Below are 15,478 nucleotides of genomic sequence, written 5' to 3'. Positions count from 1 at the left end.
CCAGCCTATTTGAGAACTTTATCAAGTTAGCTATGACTACTTAATTGATTCTAGGTCTCTTCAAAAAAGCAATGGAAGGGCTGGGGTTGTGGCTCATTAGTAGAGCGCGTGCCTAGGGTGTTTGAGGCACTGAGTGGTTCTCAGCACTGCATATAAATAAATGAATAAAATAAAGGTCCATCAACATCTAAAAAATGTTTTGTTTTTTTTGTTAAAAAAAAAAAAAAAAAAAAAGCTTAAAACCAAACAAACAATGGAGCCAGTCATGGCAAAACACTCCTATAATCCCAGCAATTTGAGAGGCCAAGGCAGGAGGAACTCAAGTTCAAAACCAGCCTCAGCAATTTAATGAGGCCCTGTCTCAAAATAAAAAGAGCCAGGCAAGGTGGCACATGCCTATAATTCAAGCGTCTTGGGAGGCTGAGGCTGGAGGATCACAACTTCAAAGCCAGACTCAGTAACTTAGTAAGACTCTGTCTCTAAATAAAATATAAAATGGGCTGGGGATGTTTCTCAGTGGTAAATACCCCTGGATTCAATCCCCAGTATTAAAACACAAAACAAAAATAAATAAATAAAAGAGCTGGGATATGGCTCAGTGGTTAAACATTGCTGGGTTCAATTCCTAGCCAAAAAAAAAAAAAAAGCACTGCAATAAGGAAAAACACTTTAGGAGATATATATATATCATCATTTAATAATGATAAATAAGAATATATTTTCGGGGATTATTTCTATAGTTCATTACTACAAAAGTTTCTCTGAACACACTGAACACCAAGCAAATAAAAGATTATATACCATGATCGTGGGAATATTCCAGGGACAAAAGAGTGGTTAAACATGTGTAAATCAGTAGACATATCACATCTTTAGAACTCAATAAGTGCAGAAAAAAATTTGATGACATTCAACATCCCATGATTAAAAAAATAGGTATAGAAAACACTTAATACAAGAAAGTCTATTATATGACAAGCAATGAACATCAAAATAAATGGGGAACAGCTGAAATTATTTTCTCCAAGATCAGATAGGGATGTCCACTTTCACTACTTTTATTTAATATATTATAGAAATCTTTGTCAGAGAAATAAGTCAAGAGAAAGATAGGGTACCCAAAAAGAAGAGAATGCCAAATTATTTATTTGCAGATGACATGATTTTATATATAAAAATTCTACACTCTACCCCCAAACTGATAGAATTTAAAAACAAATTCAGTAATATCACAAAATATAAAATCAACCTATAAAAATCAATGTACCAGAGATGTAGCTGAGTGGTAGTGTTTGCCTAGCATGCATGAGGCCATGGGCTCAAATCACAGTACTGCAAAAAGGTAAAAATCAAAAGCTTGTGTGTGAATGAGTGTGTATATATGTGCACACATGAGTGCGTGCACATACTGGAGAAAAAATACAGGACTTTGCACATGTTAAGTGCCCTTTCTACAACTAAGCTATGCTCTGATCCTTCAGTAACATTTTTAATATAATAATTAAACAGCTGAGGAGAATATATTTTTAAAAATCTCATATAATCGCTACAAATATATATATGTATACATATGCATATGTGTGTAAATATATCACTTAGGAATAAATTTAACCAAACATGCAGAATATTTTTACAAATACTATATAGCATGGATTAAAAAAATTCACACACAAAAAATGTTCACAGATTGAAGATGTGAATATGTGTCCACATGACCCAAAGCATTCCACAGGGTCAATGCAATTCCTACAAAAATAATAGTGACATTCTTCACAGAACTAGAAAAAAATTTGTGTATGGAACTATCAAATTCTGTAAAGAGCCAAAAACATCATGAGTAAAAAAGAAGAGAGCCAAAGGCATTATAATACCTGACTTGAAGGCAGGTTTTACAAAACCATCGTCACCTACACAGCATGGTACTGGCATGGAAACAAGACACACAGACCAATGGGACAGGAGAGAGAACCCAGACATGATCCCACACATTTATAGCCAGCTGGTTTTCAACAAAGATAACAAGATCATACATTGCAGAAAGGAAAAAGTCTCATTCAATTAATGGTGCCAGGAAAACTGGATGTCCACAGGCAGAAGGAAGAAAACTAGACTCCTGTCTCTCACCGGTTACCAAAATTCAAGCAAAATGGGTCAAAGACCTGAAACTATGAAACTACTGGAAGGAAACTGGGGAAAACACATCAGGACATTGGGATGGGCTAAGGTTTTCTGCACAAGACCCCCAAAGCACAAATAGACAAAAGGGACCACATCTAACTAAAAAGTTTCAGCCCAGCAATGGAGATGGCAGAGTGAAAAGACAACCGACAGAACAGGAGAAAATATTTGCAAGCTATTCATCTGACAAAGGGTTAAATATCCAGAATACATAAGGAACTCCAATAACTCAACAGCAAAAAATCAAGTAATCCAATTTTTAAAGTGGGTAAATGAGCTGAGAAGACATTTCTCAAAAAAAGACAAGACAGCCCGTGGGGTGGTACATGCCTGTAATCCCAGCAGCTTGGGAGGCTGAGGCAGGAGGATTGAAAGTTCAAAGCCAGTTTCAACAAAAGCGAGGTGCTAAGCAAGTCAGTGAGACCCTGTCTCTAAATAAAATACAAAGCAGGGCTAGGGATGTAGCTCAGAGGTCAAGTACCCTGACTTCAATCCCCAGTACTCCCCGCCCAGCAAAAAAAAAAAAAAAAAAAAAGTGTGTATGTGTATAGTATATATGTGTGTATATATACCAACAAGTATGTGAAAATGCTCAACATCACTAATTACTAGGGAAATGCAGATCAAAACAATGCAATATCATCTCACTCAAGTTAGAATGGCTATTAGCAAAAAGACAGAAAATAGCAAATGCTGGCAAGGATGGGAAGAGGAACTCTCAGACATAATTGAGGGAATGTGCATCATCAGTACATCCATTATGAAAAAAAGGTATAATGGAGATTTCTCAAAAACCTCCATCATACCATGTGATCCAATAATCCCCACTTGTGGGCATATCTACATAGGAATCAAAAGCAGCATGTCAGATGTCTGTACTTGCTTGTTTATTGCAGTGCTGTTCACCATCCATGGACACCTACAATGGAATCGTTGTAGGTGTCCATGGATGGGTGATTGGATAAAGGAAATGTGACACATATACACAATGGAACACTATTCATCTATGAAAAGAATGAATTCCAGTCATTTGTTACAACATGGAACTAGCTAAGTATGTTAAGTGAAATATGCCAATTTGAGACTAGTATTTTATTATCTCATATGCAGTGACTAAGAATAGGGTAGCTAGACAGGATAGGGAAAGGCTGATAACCATTACATAGTAATTATCAGGTACCATTCCTTAAGATATGGGCTAGCCATTTGGTCATTTCTCAGGGATGAAAACTTATAGAACTAAATTCCAAATATAATATCTATATAAACTTTTGTTTTAAGATTTCCCAACTATTTTAACATGCCAGTGTCAATAATTTCATGGGAATAGTTTCAGAATTGAAAACTTTGGACTCAAATGGGTTAACAAAAAAACCTTTATTGTTATATTAACCAGTTATTGCGATCAATAACCAGACATCTCTACAAGAAACTAAATTATAAGGCATTGTCAACTTTGACTCAGCTTTAATTATTTTTATGTATCTTAAATTCAAAAGAGGTGATTAATGGCAAAACACTCAGGAATAATTTGACAAGGTCAATTATGCAAAGGTCAAGACCTTTCTGTTAAAAACCCTTAGTTCATGGTTTAGCTATGGTTAAAAAAAATAGAATCCCAAACTGTATGTTTTCTCTTCATGCCTGCTTTTTCTGGATTATTCTTATCACCAGGTTTTCATAGTAGAAAAAGGAGACTCTGTGGTACTAGTCCTAGAAAAGGAAAAACAAAAATTACAAGATGATCAACATTAAAAACTTGTTTAATAGTATTAAAAAACTTTGTCCTCAATGGTTTATCTCAGAAGCCAGATCCGTAAATTAAGTTTTTTTCAACAGGAGTTCAGTTTCGGGATAGGATCATCATAGATAAGACCAAGGACAAAATATTATTAAAGAAAAAAATCTGCACTTACAGAAATTGTTCTATCCTATGAACTTCACAGCAAACTGGCCTGAGTGGGCATACAGTCACAATCACTGTTGGCATAAAAACAAACACATCTGATTTAAGGTGAATGAATGGAACAAAAAATTAACACATTTCATCTACAGCTATCGGTCTTCATCTCAGAAGCCGAATCCGTACATGATTTTCTTCAGGTAATCAGCTTCGGGATAGGTTTCATCACTGATTTGACCAATCATACATACATTATCTATACAATACTAGGCCGAATACATACCAAGTGTTGACTGTCAGGTTTTAAGCAATTCTCTGCTAAACATCCCATGACATGTTTTGGGATTTTCTTATGCATCTAACAAACAAAAAAAATTTTAAATTGTTACACACCCATTTTCTATTACATTAAATAAAAAACATCAGCTTCGGTTTAAAAAATAAGCTCAGGAACCCTTACCTGTTTATGTCCATGTAGCCGCTCCGATAGACCACTGAAAGCTAGCGCCATCATTACTGCGGGGGATCGATGCTTGCAATCAAGCATTCTCAGAATGTCACGTTTAAATTTTTTTTCCTGCAGTAATTCTCTCCCACTCGTTAAATCGTACTGCATAAAGCGCCGCCTGGGTTTCAAGCAGCACCAGGGTCCATACAGAGTTGGGGCTGTTCATGTTGAAATAATCTGGGGAAAGTAAAAGGCATTCGCCATGTTAATAAGTGCCCCTTGATTCTTTTCTTTTCTTTTTTTTTGTGGTGCTGGGAATTGAACCTAGCTAGGGCCTTTCTTGCGCAAGCGAGGGAAACACTGTACCAAGTAAGGTATATTCCCAGTCCTCACCCCTTGTTCTTAAATTAACCTAATCATCCCTTACACATGTACACAGTATCCATAAATATACTTTTGTACCTGTTGTAAATCCTCAGGTGACTTTCCCGCCGACGCTCAGGCTCAGGCCTGCCCTGGGCCTAAGCCAGGAAACCTCCGCTCGTGGCGCCATAGGCCCTTCAGCATGCTGTCTGCCAGACTCCATTCAAGGCACGTGGCGACCGGGCGGCGGGTCCCCCAAGTGCAAACTTCCAACAACTAGCACTCTAGGATCTCCGAGATCGCTTCAAAGTACGCCAGTCCCAACGACACACTGAGCCTTGGTAATGGCGTGCGACACCCATTCTCACACATACCAAACAACTCGTCCGCTGTCTCCCCGAAAAAGAAAGCAGCAGGTCCAGCGCAGCTCCTTATATAATCTCTCCTGAATCAGACCGAGGCCGCCCCTCCCTCCCGCACCTATTGGATGTGGGAGATGATGGGGGCGTGGCCTCTTCCGGAGGCGAACGAGCGGGAGCGCGCGCGGCGGCTCTTTTTTTTAGGGGGCCGTTCCTGGGCGTGGTGCGCGCACCGCCCACTGCCGCGTGCCCGTTCATCTCCTGGCGCGCACCCGTAGGCGCGCAGTGGTCCGTAGCTTCCGAGTCTGGCGGGCGACTCGGCCCTACGTGGCGCGGGAGTGGCGCCAGAATTCAAACTATGATCCGCAGTTGGAGGCGAGGCCATCGCCTGCCTCGCGCCAAGTTCGACCTGGACAGACTGGGTCCGGGAGTGAACTTCAGTTTTACAGCGTAGATCAGCCTCACTTTAGCACCAACTGGAGAATCTGAGCTGGCTAGGGGGCGCCGTGCGAAAGTTGGCACCCAGCGGCGGTCGCTGAAGGAGCTGGCGAGCACTGGCTACCACACTCTCTGAAAGGGGAATTGGCTAGCAGAATTGCTCGGTGAAAACACTGAAGGCGCCGCGTTTGTCCTCCCATCCACAGCGAGAAAGCCGCGCCTCTCCTGAGGGCCGCCCAGTCGCGCGGCACGCGACACAGCTGAGTCGCAACGCTGGCGCGAGCGCCCACCCTTATCTATACGCATCCCACTCCAGTTTGTCTGTGCTGCTGTTATACTGTAACCAGTCCATAGAAGGCTTGCTGAGACAGCAAACTTCAGCTTAAACTCTCCATTTTATAGAGGAAACTGAGACCGAAAGCAGCTAAGTAATTTGTCCAAGGTCACACAACTAAATTGCTTTGCTATTTTTCAGTTTTTTATACCAAATTAGTCATAGGGAGTTGAGGAGCAAAGTTAATTTGAGAAGTATCCTGAATACTTAACCCAAACGACAAAAGTTCTAAAGCAATGCTTCCTATAATTAGCATGTATGAGTGAATATGTGTGTGTGCATGTACAACATTTGAACATTCGAGGAAGGATGATTCCTTTTGACTAGGAGTTCCAGACCAGCTTGGGAGCATGGCCATGAGGCCCTGGATTGGATTCCCAGCTCCAAAAACAAAACGGCAAAACAAAACAAAAACAAACAAAACCCCCCAAACCCTAGGAAGATATTCAGGTCTTTATTTCATAGCACTTCTTACTGATTAAAACTCTTAAGGTGTGCGTTTGTTTATGGTCGGTTTCCTCTTTTAGAGTGGTGTGAGGAGCACATCTGGTTTGTGCACTGCAGTTCAGTTTTCTGGTTTAGAACAGTGACTAGTGTGAAATAGGTTTTCGGTGATTACTGGTTAATGACTAAATTAATATATTTTATGGTTATTCAGAAAGCTAGAATGAAAGGCAAACTTCAGATTAAAAGGTAATAGTAAAAAGCAAATTTCCCTAACTGGAACCTAAATGATGAAGTATTTACTTAGCTGGGCTTTATATTGTGTTTTTATATTATTTGTAATGTACAATGTAAGTTTGCATATTGTTCATAGTTTTTTTTTTTAACTAAAACAGCACAGAAAGATATAAAAGCAAAGTAAGATCTCCTTTCCACATCCATGGGAATATTTTTCCCAGTTCTATATACCAGTTGTAACCACAATGTATAACTAACTATATGTACATATTTTTTCACATACAAGGGGGATCTATCTATATACTCTTCTGCAACTTGCTTTTTCTTGTAAACATCACATATATCTTTCCCTATCAGTACGTATAGAATACCTTATTTTTCTTTCTAGCCTACATAATATGTAGTTGGATATAGCATAAATTATTTCATCAATTTCAATCTTTGAAAATTCCAAACAGCACATAGGTGAATTACAAATATATAGAACTTGTGACAACATACCTGCAAGATTATTTTGTAAGGATCAAAGGTTAAGCATACTTAAATTGGTGATAGATACTTGCTTAATTGCCTTACCTTTAGTTATATAAAAAGTCTATATGTTGTGATTATAAAGTGTTTTGTGAATTAAAAACACCAGCATAACTATAATGGATGGCAATTATAACAGAATTGATATTGAGAATCAATATTGGATTTGTTATCTTTCAATCTTGGCTGTGTTGAAGCCTATCACCAACATCTGGTCAAATTGAATAAAACATTTATTGATTTTTGTGTGTGTGTGTGTAAGATTTTTGAGTTCTTTATATAGCTTAGAGATTAGTGCTCTACCTGATATAGGTGTGGTAAAAATTTGCTCTCATTCTGTAGGCTCTCTATTCACTTCACTGATTGTTTCTTTTGTTGAGAAGCTTTTTAGTTTGTATCCATCCCATTTATTGATTCTTGATTTCAATTCTTGCACTATAGGAGTCTTATTAAGGAAGTTGGGCCTAATCTGGCATGATGGAGATTTGCACCTAATAAGTGTTGGTGAGGATGTGGGGAAAAAGGCACATTCATACATTGCTGGTGGGGCTGCAAATTGGTGCAGCCAATATGGAAAGCAGTATAAGAGATTCCTTGGAAAACTGGGAAAGGAATCACCATTTAACCCAGCTATCCCCCTCCGTCTATACCCAAAGGACTTCAAAACAGTATATTACAGGGTCACATCCATATCAATGTTTATAGCAGCTAAATTCACAATACCTAAATTGTGGAACCAACCTAGATACCCTTCAGTAGATTAATGAGTAAAGGAAATGTGGCATATATACACAATGAACTATTACTCAGCATTAAAAGAGAATAAAATCATGGCGTTTGCAGGTAAATGCATAAAGTTGGAGAATATAATGTTAAGTGAAATAAGCCAATCTCCCAGAACTGAATGCCTGAATGCTGAATGTTCTCTCTGATATAAGGATGCTGATTCATAATGGGAATGGGAGGAATAGACAAACTTTAAATAGGGCAAAGGCAAGAGAGGGGAAGCGAGGGAGAATGCCAGTAGGAAAGACAGTGGAATAAGACAGACATCATTACCCTAAGTACATGTATGAAAACACCAATGGTGTAATTGTACTTTGTGTACAATCAGAGACATGAAAAATTGTGCTCTATTTGTATAATATGAAATGAATTGCATCTGCTGCCATATATAACAAATTTGAATAAATGAAATTTAAAAAATGCAAATGCACCAAGTTGAGGTACAAATGAAAATACATAAATAAATTTTTTAGGTTAAAAAGTGTATAAAACAATGATTCCCTACCCTAATTTACCAGTTTAAACCCCATAAACTTAAAAGATTATGAGATTTTGGGGTTCCAACCAAAGCAGAATCTTTCTGGGACACAAGAATCAATATTTAACTTTTCAGTAATGGGGATTGGACCCAAGGGTGTTTTACCATTGAGCTACAGTTCCAGCCCTTTTAATTTTTTATTTTGAGACAGTTTCACTGAATTGTGGAAGCTGTACTTGAACTTGTGATCCTCCTGCCTCAGTCTCCTGATCAGCTGGGATTACAGGTGTATGACACCATCTCCACCCATGTATCAACATTTTAAACAAGCATCAGGGCTAAAGTTGTCCAATAGAAATATAACGTGAATCACAAATGCAAGTTACATATGTATTTTTAAATGTACTAGCAGCCATATTTTTAAAGTAAAAGAATCAGATGAAAGTACCTCTACTAATATACTTCTTTTTATTAGCATTTATTTATTTATCAATTATGTAGTGCGTCACATGTGCTAGGCAAGTGCTCCACCACTGAGCCACAACCCCAGCCTAAAATATATTTCATTCAACCCAATATAGCCAAAATATTTTCATTTCAACATAGCAATATAAAAGTCATTGAGACTTTTATTTTGTTCAGTCTTTGAAATCTGATGTGTATTTTACACTTATAATATTTCAATTTGAACTATCTGTATTTTAAATATGTAAATACTTAAATTACAATGGCTACTATATTAGCACAGGTATAGAATGACTCAAACACATACAGAAGTTTGAGAACCACTGCTTGGTGTGAGATACTGCATACACAACACTTCCTAGTCTTGGGAAAAAAACAAAACAAAACAAAACCCTTCTTTATTATTTTTGACTCACAAACTAATAACTTTAACAGGCAATGCAAAATGAAATTAATTCAGAGCTTGATTATTGAAAATGCCCTCCGGTGAACATGGGCAATGCCTGTGAAGTCAATACAAAACCCTTTCAAGATGTTTATTGCATCAAGAAACCAAAAGATGAACCCACAGATGTAGCCATCAGTCACGGCCCCCATACTTAAAATATTCAATCAAACTGCTACCAAATATTTTAAATGATTTAATAAAGACCACATAAGTACTGCAATCAAGGGTTTTTGAAGAATTCATGATACTGAAAATGAAATCTAATTTCCTTTAACAAACTTCCAGACAAGATCATCATTTTTATCACTTTTTTGAAGAAATGTTCATTGAGTTCTTGGTACATGCTTTGTGCATCAGACAAACCTAATAGGAATTCAGAAGACTCCTTGATGTTCCCAAAGGAGTTTATAGTTCATTAAGAAGTGTTTGCTCAACTTTTGACAGAGTTTAGAAATCAATGCAATTACTTAGATGAGATATTGTGAAGGACACCACTTGGAAATGGAAGGCAGGGGAAGAAAACATATGGTAAGAACTTGTTACATGATGTCAGATTCTTACATGTATTATTAAGTCATGTAATTTTCAGAAAATTTTTGGTATGTATTTTTAAACTTGTGTGTTAGATAGCTTTCTGTCACCATAACAAATCATCATCATCATCATCATCATCATCATTATCATCTTCATCATCATCATTAGTGGAAATTGAATCCAAGGGGACTTTACCACTGAGATATATCCCAAGCCCTTTTTGTTTTTTATTTTATTATTATTATTTTTTGGACTAGGGATTAAACCCAGGGACACTTTGCCAACTGAGCTACATTCTTACCCCCACTTTTTTATTTCTATTTTTTTATTTTGAGACAGAGTCTCATTAAGTTGCTTAGGGCCTTGCTAAGTTGCTGAGGCTGACCTCAAACTTGAGATCCCCTGCCTGAGGCTCCCGAGTTGCTGGGATTATAGGCATGTTGCCACCCTGCCTGGGTTTTTCTTTTCTTTTTGTAAATTTGTGCATTCTAATTATTATAATAGTGAGATTCATTGCTATATATTCTGTGACAAAATACTTTAGATAATCAATTTACAAAGATAAAAGATTTATTTTGGTTCACAGTTTTTGAGGTTTCTATCTGTTATTGGTTGGCCTTGTTGCTTTGGGCCTGTGGCAAAGCAACACATCATGGAGGAAGTGTGCGGCAGAATCAAACCGCTCATCTCATGGCCAGGAAACAAAAGAGAAAGAGGAAGGGATCAGGGTTCCACATCCCCTTCAGGGATACACCTCCACTGATGTAAATGCCTCCCATTAGGCTATACCTCCTAAAGTTGCCACTATCTGTCAATACTGCCAATCTGAGGGCCAACCCTTTAATACATGGGTCTCTGGGAAACATTTAAGATCCAAAATATTGCACCTTATATTAGAAATCGGAAAAGTGAGGCACAGAGATCCTAGTGAACTAATATTCTGAAGTCTTTCTGACCCCAAACTCGTTTATGTCACTAGGGTATGATATAGCTGTGTTAAAGGAAGAAATAATAGGTTGTGATAATGAACTGTTCATGAAGAGGGGAAGTGGAGTAGAGCCTGGGCAGCCAAGAGAACGGTAGCTATGTTGACAGGAAGAAGGAAGCCAAGAGTTACTGGTTTGGAAGCAAGGAAAATAAATTGATTGAATTTTGGTTGTGTTAAATTTTGGATAGAATATTCGGTTATATTTGTCCAGTGGGTCATTAGAAATGTGAAACTGAACTCGAAGAGAAAAACCAGGGCTAGAGTATTACTATTTGGCTAACACTAATTTATGGAGGATGATTGAAACCATGTGAAAGATGAGCATGGAGAGAAAAAGAAAAAGGGCCAATAGCAATGGCCTAGAATTAGAGGTACAGTGTATGCTGATATCTTGCAGGAGATAACTTTTGAGAACACAGTACCCATAACAGAGAAAAAAGAGCACTGTTACAATTTTTGGTTAAATTACGTGAGAAATACATATACCAACTAAAGTATTGCAAGTATTATTATTCTCTCTCTCTCTCTCTCTCTCTCTCTTCTTTTTTCTTGTATTGAGAATTTAACCCAGGGACCTTTACCACTGAGCTACATCCCCAGATCTTTTTTATTTTTTTGAGATAGGTCCTCACTAAGTTGCCGAGGCTGGTCTCAAACTTATAATCCTCCTGCCTCAGCCTCTGGAGTTGCTGGGATTACAGGCATGAGCCACTGTGCTTGTTTGTAAGTATTATTATTTTATTTCAAAGCAGAGAAAATAACTTTGCAAAATTCAATAATTCTCTCTCTTAATTTGTATAACAACACTCTACCCTCAACACCCCCCAACCCCAGTGTCTGAACTGGTCAGTAAACTTTAGGTTGGATACAAGACAGACAACTGAAAATCATGTGAATACTCCAAGAAATAATAAAGTTAAAAGACTCAATTAGGAAAAATATTTCATATATGTGGAAACATTAGGGAAACAGATGTATGAGTCTGAAGTTCAGAGCAGAGGTCAGGGCTAGAGTGTCTCTGGCATTAAGTAAGGAATTTAAAGCATGACCCAAGTGAGATAATCAGGAAAGAGTATAAATAGAGAAGAGGAGAAAGCCCAGAGAAGAGCACTAGAAAAGTCTATTTTGTCTATTAAAAGAAAAAGCAGGTGTTGATAAAGGAGGTCACGTGCAGACCTTCCACCCTTGCATGGTTGCATAGAAGCATGCTTTGCTTGGGCCTGGAACATTTTCTTACATGCAGATAAGATATCCTTACAGCCTGTGTTAGGCATAATGCCATGTTTTGGAATCACTTTCTCTATTCCAGGCTTGGTGTGTACTTCTTTGTTTTGCTTAAAGAATGCACATCTATGATACCTGGTCAACTCTACTATTATATCTGATGCTGTTGGGAAAAAAAGGGGTTCTTTTGGCCACTACCAAAGACATATAAAGACTATCACTTTATGTCTGCTGCAAGACAAGATCTGCTGGCCATTAGGGACTCATACTGTTGAAGCAGATCTTACTCTCTCTGTTCTCTTTGTGAGTAAAGCATTGTTCTATCCGGTGCTTGCGTGAGGTTGCTCTTTCTGGGTGGCCCTGACCCTTATAAACCATGTAGCAGGTGACCTATTGAGTCTTCTGCTCCTGGTGGTAGGCAACAGGTGTCATTTGCTTAACAGTTTGATGCAATAAAAAGGGTCAACATGGCATGGAAAATATTCAGGGCCCATAATGGCAATTCAGCCATCTCAGGTTGGGGAAAGCTCCTTGAGAGAGTGTCAGGCTCATTGAGGTGATGGTGTCCCTCTGGTTGCATAGGGGTAAATAGAATGTAGACAATCTTCTGAAGATAAACTAGTGCAATGGATGAGAATAGGAATATAAGAGGTTGGTCCTGAAAAATACAGGAAAATGATGACTTGGCTCTTAAAATAATTTTGCACTCCCATACTATCTGCCAACTTCCACTGTGTCCCAGTGATCATAGACTATGCCTGAAGGGAAATCAAAGGTTCCTGTGCAGGAAGGTTCACTTGGTCTGATTGCTTATAAGACTGAAATAAAATCTGTTTTCATTATCACAAAATTGTGGGTGGTGTTTATGGAAATGAAACTGTTGAAATGAGATCCTTCTCTGAGAATGAAAAACGAAAACTGAAACAATGGGCAGAGGCCAGGAAAGTCCCGTGTGGCTTGGGTGGTTGCCTATTTGATGAGGGGACAGACATTGCAAGGCCCAAATATTTCACCATCGACCTCCTGCTACAGTACATTTTTGAACAGGACGTCTGTTGGAAAAACACGAATAGCCCGTTTTTTCTTTTATTCTCATGCCACAATAAACACAGAACACTTCTGTGACCTCCAAAGGTATGGAGATTTTCCCTCACCAGTAAGCAAGCAGTTCTATGGCAGATACCAGCTGGATGTCCCCTAATGAACATGGAGACAATTTCAGATCTCACAGGATGAGGGTTTAGTTCCCAAGACTGCCTTCCCTTACTTTAGATATCAGTTGCAAGCCCCCCATTTTTTTTAACTGTGCTTCTGACCTACCAGTATAAATTCAGGTTCTCACAACCCCTCTTTGTGTTGGATTAATTTGCTCAAGTGGCTCACAGAACTCAGAAAGACATATTTACCACTTTATTATAAAGAATATTATTGTAAAGTATACAGGTGAAGAAAATTCATGGGTAGAGATATTGGAAAAGGGTTTCAGAGTTTCCATGCCCTCTCTGGGTGAGTGCATCATCTTCCAGAGATCTCCATATATTCAGATGTTCAGAAGCCTTTGAACTGTCCTTTTTAGTTTCTATGGAGGCATCATTACATACATGATGGATTAAATCACTGCTCATTGGTGATCAACTTAATCTTCAACTCCTCTTCCTGCTAAGGAGGTTGGGGATGGGACTGAAAGTCTTAATCCTAGAATCATGCCTTGCTCTTTTTGGTGACCACCTGTCACCTTGAAGATACACACACACACACACACACACACACACACACACACACAGTTTGAAGCTATATATACATACATATTATATATATACACACACATATATATGTGTGTGTGTGTGTGTGTATAATATATATATTGAACTCAGGGGTGCTCAACTACTGAGCCACATCCCTAGCCCTTTTTAAACATTTTTTTATTTGGAGATAGGGCCTCACTAAGTTGCTGAGGCTGGCTTTAAGCTCACAATTCTGTTTCAGCCTCTCAAGCCTCTGGGATTATCATCTTGAAGCTATATATGGGCTACCAGCCATCATTCAATTCATTAACATACAAAAAAAAATTATCACTTCAGATAGTCCAAAGGTTTTATTAGTATGCCAGGAAATGGGGAGAAAGACCAAAAATATGTTTATTATATGTATATGTGTGTATATATGATATATGTACATTACATACATATATACATTTGTAATACACATGTATGCCCATTATGTAGCATCACAACATCCAACAAGACAGAGACAGAGATGAGTAGTGATCTCTCTTGAGCTAGGTAGCAAAAAGCATTTGGAATGGTATTTCCAGTTTTGGGAGACTTCCCTAAGACTACGACTCCCTGGAAATCCATTCATGAAATCATAATTGCTCCTCAGGAAAAAGCCACATATACCTGACTATGTGACCCTGCCCCCAGGAATGTGGAGGCCTCCTCAGTGAAATACCCTATTGTCTCTACTATTGTTCTCTGAAATGACTATGGGGGAAGCAATGGAGAAGCTCCACTGAAATGTGCTGCTTTGTGATAAAACCAAAATGGTTTCAATGATTTACAACAATTTAGGCTGTATGGTTATCCAACAATGGGAAGCAACGCCCAGAACACCAAAAAGGGGAATTCCTTTGATGACAAAGGGAAGAAAGAGAAAATGAGCTGACCCATACACCAGTATGACCTAGGTTGTTGTAGTGGAGAATAGATAAAATGAAAATTGATGGGATCCCTTTAGAAGATTTTAGCCAATGCTCTAAAGCAAAGAGAGGTCCTTGCAAATTAGAGGCTAAGAACATAATCTAAGTCATAAAAACAAACAACAAAAAGAACTTGGACTCGGGGCATGACTCCGTGGTAGAGTGCTTGCCTAGCATGTTTGAAGCCCTGGGTTTGGTTCCCAGTGCTGGGGTGGGAGTGGAAGATTCATGAGATTGAAAAGCTTTAGAATCCTGTCACTTAAGAAGATATACTGGGAGAAAGTACAAGGGAGTGATACTGGCTAAATTACATGATCATATTGTGTGCATGTACGAATATGTAACAAGTCCCATCAATATGTACAACATAATGCACCAATAAAAATGTGGGGAAAAGAGAGAAAAAAAGAAGACAAACCCCTCATAACAAAGGATTTAAACATAGAGTGAGGTATGTCCATTCCTACCCACCATCTAAATTATTCAAACCCTAGTAGATTATTTAACAAATTGTGGAAAAAAGGACACAATACTGTTGGTACAGAACCTGAAGGTAGGAGTATTATGCATTTGCTGTTGCAGTGTAATAGTCTAATCTGGACTGTAAAAAAGGCCTCAGGAT

General features: G+C 38.3%; 1 long non-coding RNA gene and 2 other non-coding genes across 3 annotated transcripts; all 3 read right to left on the bottom strand.

Moving 5' to 3' along the window:
- Positions 1 to 3,536: 3,536 nt before the first annotated feature.
- On the bottom strand, positions 3,537 to 5,284 carry LOC143402467 (uncharacterized). Its single transcript, XR_013091716.2, has 5 exons — positions 4,992 to 5,284; positions 4,542 to 4,766; positions 4,365 to 4,439; positions 4,095 to 4,158; positions 3,537 to 3,891 (listed from the first exon to the last, which is right to left on the bottom strand). It is a non-coding gene; the product is annotated as an uncharacterized LOC143402467 (long non-coding RNA).
- On the bottom strand, positions 3,977 to 4,050 carry LOC143402670 (small nucleolar RNA SNORD50). Its single transcript, XR_013091743.1, has one exon. It is a non-coding gene; the product is annotated as a small nucleolar RNA SNORD50 (small nucleolar RNA).
- On the bottom strand, positions 4,246 to 4,315 carry LOC143402671 (small nucleolar RNA SNORD50). Its single transcript, XR_013091744.2, has one exon. It is a non-coding gene; the product is annotated as a small nucleolar RNA SNORD50 (small nucleolar RNA).
- Positions 5,285 to 15,478: the final 10,194 nt, after the last annotated feature.

Source organism: Callospermophilus lateralis, chromosome 6 (genome assembly GCF_048772815.1).
Source record: "Callospermophilus lateralis isolate mCalLat2 chromosome 6, mCalLat2.hap1, whole genome shotgun sequence".
Classification (NCBI taxonomy): Eukaryota; Metazoa; Chordata; class Mammalia; order Rodentia; family Sciuridae; genus Callospermophilus; species Callospermophilus lateralis.
This window is presented reverse-complemented; position numbering and strand designations above follow the sequence as displayed.